At 39.1% G+C, this 8,325-nt stretch overlaps 1 pseudogene; it reads left to right on the top strand.

Moving 5' to 3' along the window:
- Window positions 1-4,133: 4,133 nt before the first annotated feature.
- LOC117554738 lies at window positions 4,134-7,721 on the top strand (annotated as a pseudogene).
- Window positions 7,722-8,325: the final 604 nt, after the last annotated feature.

Raw genomic sequence — 8,325 nt, forward strand, 5'->3', positions numbered from 1 at the left:
AAATTAGCTTACGGCAGATGCAAGTAGGCAAACAGGCAGGCAGGTGAACGGGTAACGGGTAGATAGACAATATGCAGGGAGGTAAGTAGGTTCTGGTCCAGGATCGGGTGACAGAAGTTCAAAAGCAAAAACTCAAGACAGCTATATAGCAGCTGGAATGAAATGGCAAAGAAAAAAGGATCTTGACCAGTACATGTAGTGAGTGGCTGATGAGAGAAGTGAGAAAAGGTGAGCAGGGGAATGATGAAGTCTGGTGAAAAAGTCTGAGGGCATCAGATGGCTCGAGGATGGCAGGTCTAGGGAGAAAGTTCATGGCCTGGGAGGTGAGCAGGGGCTTGAGACAGGGACAGATCGTAAAGCAGAGAGCAGGGGATGAGAGTGTGGCTGGAGGAAGGGACTTGGAGGCAAACTGTGACCATTTTATCCTGATGGTGACATTCTAACACCAATAAATAAAATAAATAAAAAAATCTTAATTTGTCTTACATTTGGGTTAAATATTGTCATTTAAATAACTACTATCATTTTTATTAATAATGAATAACAATATCTTTCTTAAAGAAAACAGTTATTAATATGTTTTTCATGTTATTTCTGACATTAACTTTTTCATCCCATATTTAAACTATGCTGCATTCGTGGGAACTAGGAAGTCCCAAGTTTGAGTTAGAACAACCCTATGAATAGCCTTCAAGTTCTTTGTTAGAAATACAGATTTATTTAATTTTTTTGTTCAAATCAAATCAAATATTTGCAATACTACTATGGGTCTTTAGCCTTATTGTATTTGTAGTTGTATCTTCTTGCTGTCTTGTGGTTATGTATCCGTGGGAATTAGCATAATTTCAAGTTGGAGTATCCCATTTCCGGGGCCTTTTGAACGCAGCATGTCTGACTTGAAACAAGCGCGAAAAAAAGGCGCACTGTCAGTTGGAAAGATTGTCGGTGGAAAACTGTGCAAAAGTCAGTGGAGTCGCGGTAAGTTTGAAATGAAATTATAAATATGACTTTCTGCTGGCAATCGGTATCTTACTAAGCTAATATTCTCAGTTGGAGCTAACTCCAGTTAAGCTAATATTCTTAGTGGGAGCTAAAGATAATATTCTTAGTGGGAGCTAACTCCAGTTAAGCTAATATTCTTAGTGGGAGCTAACTCCAGAGTTAGCTACAAACTGAAAATCCAACAGGTAGCCTAACGAGAGTCCCTTAACACTATAATCGTTTTTTATCCCCCAGAAATATGTGTAATTCTGTGAATGTAAAACCCACACACCTCAAACTTTCAATATTCCTGTGTTATATTCCAAAATTAATGTAAACGTTGGAATATTGTAGTTAATCTCCTGTTAGCTGTTTGTTTAAATGTATCAGTCATGTTGTTTTTTGTTTGTTGAGGCGCACCATTTATTGATTTGTTGTAAAAACGAATCAGAACTGAACTTGATCACAATAATAGATACAATTCATACCAATTTTGGGAGGGAGTAAGGCATCACATGTTTTTATTTGTAGGAAGTTGTTAAATGATAGCAAAAATCCTGTTACCTAGGATTTATTGCTCTGTATTATAAATTTGATTTGTATTATCCCCTTTATTTACACACGGCATCTATTGCACGTCTGTCCGTCCTGGGAGAGGGATCCCTCCTCTGTTGCTCTCCCTGAGGTTTCTCCCATGTTCCCCTTAAACTGTGGGTTTTCTCTGGAAGTTTTTCCTTGTACGATGTGAGGGTCTAAGGACAGAGGGTGTCGTATTGTCATACTGATATTTTGTACAAACTGTAAAGTCCACTGAGACAAATGTAACATTTGTGATATTGGGCTATATAAATAAACATTGATTGATTGATTGATTGATCCCCTAGGAATTGTAAAATTACCTGTCCCACATTTTGGTTTTGTCATGTTTGTATCATGATGTTTTTGACCTTAACAGTCATATTCACACTATGTTACAGATATTTGAAGCTGGGCAGAAAATACAGAGTGGCCAGTCACCATTAAGGTAAGCTGCTTCCATGTGATACACTTCGCTAACTATATGAAGTATCAATGTTAAATGTTGTTTCTTCTTTCTTTTTCACAGTAACTGGCTGTTGACAACCTATACAGGTTGGCTAATTCTCAAAGAGTAATTGTTGTTGTAATTGCTGTCTCATGGAGAGGGAAAAGTGGAATATCACTCGCAGCAATTTAAGGAAAAGGGCTGTTAAAAGAGTCAACCAGTTGTTAGAATCTTTTGGTGACGAGGATAATGATGTTGAGGATAATGCTGAAGAGAACTATAGTGTTGAACATGGAGCAGTCGCTTCAGGATCGGATTTTCCACCAAACTGTCAGTCAGAGAGTAATGGGGAAAGTGAATTAACTAGTGACGAGGATAGCCATGTGGATGAAAGAGGGGATCTTCCTAAAGATGATTTAGCGGGTTGTTTGAGAGACTGGGCAACACATTTTGGTGTTTCATTGATCGCTTTGTCTGCCCTCTTGTCTATACTGAAACCCCATCACCCCTCTTTGCCAAAAGATGCAAGAACATTCCTCAAAACACAGACGTACCATAGTGTTGCTTCCTTGGCGGGTGGATCTTTCCATTATTTAGGTATACAGAATATGTTCAGCCAGATATTTCAGAAGCTTACATCAGTTGTCCCGAGTCATCACAGTTTCAAATTACAATTAAACATTGACGGTCTTCCAATTTTTAAAAGTTCAGCTGTTCAGTTCTGGCCAATTTTGGGAATCCTCCAGGGGTAATGTAGAAAACCTGTGCTGATTGCTCTTTTCTGTGGGAAGTCAAAGCCTCAGTCATTGTCAGAATATCTGAAGGATCTGGTCTGTGAGTTAAAAACCATGAGCAGTGGATTTGTTGTTAATGGTAAGACCTTCTTCTTGACTGTGTCCTCAGTAATCTGTGATGCTCCCGCGAGGGCCTTTGTTAAGGGTATTAAGTCACACAATGGATACAGTGGCTGTGATAAATGTGTACAGTCAGGCAATTACATTAATCATCGCATGACATTCCCAGAAGTTGATGCTAGAGCAAGAACTGATGTATCTTTTTCAAATGCAGAGGATGAAGACCACCACATACAACATTCCCCATTTTGTGAAACATCTTTTCCTATGGTCAGTGGATTTCCACACGACTATATGCATTTAGTGTGCTTAGGTGTGGTGCGTCGTCTGCTTGATTTATGGATGGGCACAAGCGTCAAGTTGCATTCCCGTATTTCATCCAGGCAAGTCTCTTTCATTTCAGAAAAATTGCTTGCTCTCAGAAGTTACATACCCTCAGAATTTGCTAGAAGGCCAAGGGCCCTTAATGAGAGGTTACGATGGAAGGCAACAGAACTTAGGCAGTTCTTACTTTATACCGGTCCAGTTGTTTTGAGGGATGTGCTGACTACTGAGGTTTATCAAAATGTTATGCTGTTGTCTGTTGTAGAGGAAACTTCTGTGTAGCTATGCAGTGGGAGTCACCGACTCAGGAAGGAGACACGGGAAGAGCAGTAGCTTTGATGTCAAACACTGATGGTTTATTTGGAGTTAACGGCCGGAGGATTCACATCACAAGTCCAAGAGCCAGAGGTTCTGACTTCACGGTAGAGTTGCCACGTCAATTCTGGAGAGCCTCTCTCTTGCCAGCCCATCTAACTGGTTTCGCAGAGAGTCATCAACATATTTGAGAAGATAGCCTAAACAGTGTGGGAACACAGAGCTACTTGCCTCGGACACTTATGACCTCGAAGATTTTACCTTGGAGTCCACAAATACAGAGAAGGAAGTGTCCCAGTGTACCCACAACACAGACCATCTGTATCCCAGTATTGACCGGTCACAGAATGGGAACAATAACATTATTGGCTAAGCCGCCTGTGTCCTTAAAGAAGGTAAACAGACATCGAGGTTTGTCCTGTATGTTACTAATTGGCGTCTTATGATAATTATTTCCACAACATCTGTGAGTATATACATTTTGGCAAGTCCAACATATTGCTTGCTGTTAAATGACTTTGCAAACACGCTACTTAGATCATTTGTTAAGCATTTTGGGGAACTCTATGGTCAGGGGTTTTTAGTTTACAACATACATGGTTTGACTCATCTCAGTGATGATGTGAAGGTGCATGGCCACTTAGATTTAATATCAGGGTTTCCTTTCGAAAACTACTTAAAAACAATTAAAAGAATGGTTAGAAAACCTAGCTCTCCACTGCAGCAAGTTATACGCAGAATTTCAGAACTTGATTCAACAAGTTTAAAAGATGAGGAAACTTTGAAAACCCACACAAAATTCAAAAGGCTACACTCAGATGGACCTGTTCCACATGGCTTTACAGGACATTTCTCCCAGTTTAAAGAACTGGCAATAGATGAGTTTGTCATCAGTTCATCAGAGAGAGACAGATGTATCAAGAGGAACAATAACATGCTCTTGGTTCAGAATATAATTGTCTTTGAGGGTGAGGAATACATTGTCTGCAAAGAATATAGACACATTGAAAAGTTTTTTGACTATCCCATTGACTCCACATATTTGGGAATTTGTTTTGTGTCAGATCTGTCACCAAATCTGATGTGCTTCAAGTTAGATACCAATGTGCAGAAGTGTGTCCGGTTACCTTTGGAGGTTGGTTTTGTTGTTCTGCCACTTCTTCATGCAGACCCATCCTAAATTGCAGTCTTAACATATCTGGTGTGGTAACAGTCATTGGGACTGCTGAATTTAACCAAGCTTTTTATCTTGAGGAAAATGATTGATCATTTGTGTGCATAACAGCGGTGACAGTGTCCAGCCTGCCTTCACTTATCTCTGTAGGTGCGTATCCCATATTATTATGAACATGTATTAATGATCAATTAAGCCATCATTCACCTTTTATAGCATAAGGATTATCATAAAAAAAGCTTTCTTCTAATTTAAAGACTTCTTATTATGTGAATACGTTTGCAGTTTTGAAAAAACATAAAAGGTTACTGTGTTTATAGTATACTCTTAAAACTAGTAACTTTGTGCCTCTTTCTGTTCTAGGCCATGTTTCACATTGTTGAGTTTCTGGAAACCCAAGAGGTTGAAGTAGTTCCAGCACTGTGGGTTGCAGATGATATCTGTCAGTGGCCAGCTCACTACAAGCACGACGACTTAATTAAAGCCATAAGAAATGAGGAGCAGCCTGAACACATCTGGGATGCATTTAGTGTCCGAATTCTATATACAGCTGGTATGCAAATAACATATTTACTGTGAGGATTCACTGATTTGAAAAATCATAATATAATGATATTTCTCTTGTTTTTACAGAAAACTACAAAACCGCTCGTCTAAAACTCCCTCAAGCGGAAACCCACACTGATCTTCAAACAGCAGAGGAAGAAGAGGAGGATGTCCTCCCAAAAAAAAAGCGTAAAAGGCTGTAAGTATTAAAGTGCAATTCTACTACTATTGTTATAGATGTAAATGTTATGGAAAAATCAACATGTGTGAATTTTTTCAGTTCTCAAATCTAATATACGACCTCTCAATAATTGAGACTAATATACCTTAATAGAGAAGTGTTTTTTTTCATAACTTAAGTATTTAAACAAATATGTTAAAAACAATATTTAAAAAAAATGGTGCTCTGAAAACAAAATGCAGTGGGTTTGTCCTCGCCTCCAAACTATCCCTACATACTAATGAGTCATGGTAGATATACATGTTATCTGATATTTCTTTAACACATCATTTATGCTGTATTGTTTTTCCTTTGTAATCTTTGAAATTCATTCTGCTTTCATTTCCTGTGTCCCCCCCCCCCCCAAACACACTCACACACAAGACCGAACATTCGATTTGAGAGTGACAGTGATAATGACGTTACTGTCAAACAAAAAAGGACATTGCCACCAGCCCCAAACATAAAAGGGCCAGGCTTTGATATACAGTCTGCATTAAAAAAAGTAGTTATGAGCACAAAACGTCACAAGCAGATGACAAGCCCCCGACGGTCTGCGAGAAGCCCAGAACCCCAACGGTCTGGCTCTTTGAGAAGCCCAGAACCCCAACGGTCTGGGTCTTTGAGAAGCCCAGAACCCCAACGGTCTGGGTCTTTGAGAAGCCCAGAACCCCAGCGGTCTGGGTCTTTGAGAAGACCAGAACCCCGACGGTCTGAGAAAAATCCTGGAACTCAACGACAAGATGAAAGCGAAGGGGGTCTTGCTCGTAAGTGATTTCACAATTTGTTATTGTTTTGTCTGTAAATGTATATGAATGTGTATATACACACACACACATATACTGTATATGAGTAGAGGAGAAATAGTGTGATAAAAGATGCATTTATATATGTTGAATGTCCTTATTTTTAGCTCTTCTGCATAGACTTCTTACGAATCAAGAGATGATGATGGATCAACTCAAAGTCATTCAGATGACCATGCAGAAAATCCCTTGCAAACCTGCTGGTGGGCCGGATCCCCTTGGCAGAGATATACTGCCGCTAAAAGATGTAACCTCCCTGCTGGCTCTGGAGAAACGTGTGAGGGAAGAGGCAGACCTTCAAAACAAAATGGTAATAATTGCCCTTACCAACTTAAAAGGATGGGGGACCCAATTTGAAACTATTGTTAATATTTTACTTGCCACCTAAGTTGTATGTTGGACAGCAGTGATGCTAAATACCAGCTATGGGAAAAGGGAAATAATGTTTTTTTTAAAAATTAGGTTATTGTGACTAGTGTTTATATAATGCATGGATCCTTAGCTTTTAAATGATCTTTTTCAGATTACTGCATTGAGTGTCATTGGAGGACTGGACGTTAAGGATTGCGTTTAGCGAGTGATGAAACACTGTTTTACCAACTCCCTTGCCAAACAGCTCAACTGGCGTGGCATCAATGGGAAAACAGCATTCCACAGACTGCAACTTAAAGATGTCATTACTGGTAAGTGTTACATTGCGCTGTCATCAGTCTAATAAGTCCAGTCCCCTTTTCTTGCATGTTTGACACTCAGTTAGTACTTACTGATCCTAGATTCAACCAATTCAAATTACTCTTGGTAGAAAAAGACATATAAAAGAATAATTTGTTTAACATGGTTTGCCACATAAAAAGTTAAAAAATAAACTCTGAAAAGAGGCTGGAAGCACATCTACTCTTTCTCCCTCATTGAGAAATTCTGGATCAGCTGCAGTCCGATTTTACTAGCAGGCGTCAAGCTGTTGGGTAGAGGCAAAGGCGTCCTCTGCCATGGCCAGAATGTTCTCAAAGTGCCGTCACCACTGAATTCGTCAGACACAGCACGCCATGCACTTGGCTGATCCTTAGGTCCCCAGATTGGGTCCTAAATTGTGCAATCCATCCAAGGCTTTACAATGTTCTCTATTTTTAGGGACTGTCAGAAACAACAGGCTCACAGCGACAGCAACAGACCAAGAGGTAGAATCCTACATAAAAAAATGGCTTCACCTTGCGGGCGACCGAGATGGAGGTAGAAGAGAGAGAGAGGAACGAAGACGAGCTGTCCAAGAAACCTGTAAGTCAGTTACAATATCTATTTTGCAATATATGTATAATAATTTGTAATATATAATATAGCATATACATAAGGAATTGTATTTTGTTTGCGGTTTTGTACGTTTGATTGTTATCTGTTACTGAGTCAACAGAGTTTATTTGTTTGTGCATTCCTTATAGGCCTTCAAGATTCTCATGGGCCCAGTCAAGGAGGTCGATAAATCCATCGATAAAATGTCCAGGTTGTTCCCTTGCCAAGGTCGGCAAAAGTTCGTTAATTTTGGTTGAGCAGGGTTAGGTTTAACCCTATAGTTCTACAAGTATTTTGTTCTAGTTCTGTTTTCACAAGAAAATCAATAAAATAAATCTGAAATGTCACTGAGTCTGCAGAAGAGTTTGTTTATTTGGGGAGCTAAGCTTTTTTATTAGAATTGCGTGTTTTTTCAAAGTTACTTTACTATACAGCTATTTTGTTTTTGTTTATTATGCTGTTATTTTGGCATGGTTGGATTGTATCCCAGTTATTTTGAAAATGTAATGATGCAGTGGCTAGTTCATCACTAATATTAATAAATGATGATACAATCATTAAAAAAAACGTTTGGTTCATCTGTTGTAATTTATTGATGCAACTTTTGGGAGGCCATTTTGACATTTGTATTTACTGTATGTTGAATATTAATGTTGCAGAATACACAGTGTCATTGATATTCAGTCATTGAGTTACCAAAGTTGTAATGGCTTTTAAGGGCTAGGTCTGGTTTATTTGGATCATTCTTGGCTGACATGTGGCCATGCTTTGACCTGTTTGTGGCACAGATCTGG

The sequence above is a fragment of the Gymnodraco acuticeps genome, unplaced genomic scaffold (genome assembly GCF_902827175.1).
Source record: "Gymnodraco acuticeps unplaced genomic scaffold, fGymAcu1.1, whole genome shotgun sequence".
In the NCBI taxonomy this organism is placed as follows: domain Eukaryota; kingdom Metazoa; phylum Chordata; class Actinopteri; order Perciformes; family Bathydraconidae; genus Gymnodraco; species Gymnodraco acuticeps.